Below are 1,914 nucleotides of genomic sequence, written 5' to 3'. Positions count from 1 at the left end.
AAATAAATAAATAAATAAATAAATAAATAAATAAAGCAGAGCCAAAGATACAGATAATACTTGCAAAATCCAAAGAATTGTATATAACACTTAGACCAATATATTTAAAATTTTAGGAAAAAAAAGCTATGGGTTTCTTATATATTACTGTTTTAGCTGTACCCACACATTTCTTGGGTTGTATTTTCTTTGTTCACATCTTTAATCTCTTATGATTTCTTTTTTTGACCCATGTGTTATTTAGTGGAATGTTACTTCATTTCAAAATCTTTGGGAATTTTCTAGATATCTTTTTTATTGCTATCTAACAATTCTTTTTTTTTTTTAAGATTTATTTATTTCAGAGAGAGAGAGAGAGAGCAAGTGGGGTGGAGGGGCAGGGGGAGAGGAGAGAATGTCAAGGAGACTCCCCTGGGCCCATCTCCCAACCCTGAGATCATGACCTAAGTCGAAACCAAAAGTCAGACACTTAGCCGACAGAGTCACCCAGGCGCCCAATGTCTAACAATTGTGGTCATAAAATAGCCTGTGTGATTTAAAGCTTTAAATTTTAGACTTGTCTTATGGCTCCACATATGTTCTTTCCCAATGAGTACCCCACGTTCACATGAAAAGTGCGAGCGACCTGTCCAGGGTGTGGTGCTCTTTACTATTTCGAGTTTTTATAATACTCAGCTATTCTGAATCCTTCGTCCTTCCCTCTGTCTGCTTTACCGTCAATCACTGAGAGCGGAGTGTTGAATCTCAAAATATGATTAGGGATTTGTCTATTTCTCCGGTTAGTTTTGTCAGTTTTTACCACATAAACTCTGGTAGCAATTACTTTCACATTTAGGATCGCTAGGTCTCCTTAATGAATTGACCCATTTAACAAAATAAAATGTCCCTTTTTATCTCTGGTAATACTCCTTATTTTGAAGTTTATTGTATCTGACATTAATATAAGCACACCACCTTTCTAATGATTAGTGCTAGTGTAATAAATATTTTTTAGCATTTTACTTACAACCTATCTATGATTTTATACTTAACGGTGTCCCTTGTAAACACCTCATTAGTTGGGTCTTTAAAAAAAATCTGTTTAAATTAAAGGTCATAGTCCACTAACATTTATTGTAATATAATAATCCATATGGTTGGGTTTAAGTGTATCATCTTGTTATTCATTTCCTAGTTGTTTTAGCTGCACTTTGTTCCTTCAATCCTGCTTTCTTGCCATCTTTTAGTATCCCACCTTATCTCTATTGACTTCATTCTTTTTTTTAATGATTCCTCTTTCTGCGTCTTTTAAATGATTACAGTATGCATGTCTAACTTATCATGCATGTCTAACTTAACATTGTCAGTTCATATATAATGTTAAGAACATACCACAGTGCAGTTTCATGTACTTCCTTCCATTCTTTGTGTTGTTGTTGTCATGTATTGTATTAGTACATACATTACGCTACCCATAATCCAATGTTGATATTTTACTCTAAAAGTGAATGTCGGGGCGCCTAGGGTGGCTCAATCAGTTAAGCATCTGCCTTTGGCTCAGGTCATGATCTCAGGGTCCTGGGATAGAGCCTGGGCTCCCTGCTCAGCAGGGAGTCTGCTTCTCCTCTCCTTCTGCTCCTCCCCCAGCCCCACCCCCGCTCACGCTTTCTGTCTCTTTGCACTCTCTCTCTCCAATAAATAAATGAAATCTTAAAAAAAAATAAAAGTAAAATGTTTTTTAAGGCCTTATATCTAAAATAAATAAAGAACTCTCAAAACTCAACAGTAAAAAGGAAATAATCTAAATTATAAAAAGGACAAAATATATGAAGAGATGTTTCACTAAAGAGGAGAGAGGCAGATGGCCAAAAATCATATGGGAAGATGTTCAACATCATTTGTCACTGGGGGCATGCAAATTAAAACCACAATGAG

This window comes from Ailuropoda melanoleuca, chromosome 19, assembly GCF_002007445.2.
Source record: "Ailuropoda melanoleuca isolate Jingjing chromosome 19, ASM200744v2, whole genome shotgun sequence".
NCBI lineage: Eukaryota > Metazoa > Chordata > Mammalia > Carnivora > Ursidae > Ailuropoda > Ailuropoda melanoleuca.
This window is presented reverse-complemented; position numbering follows the sequence as displayed.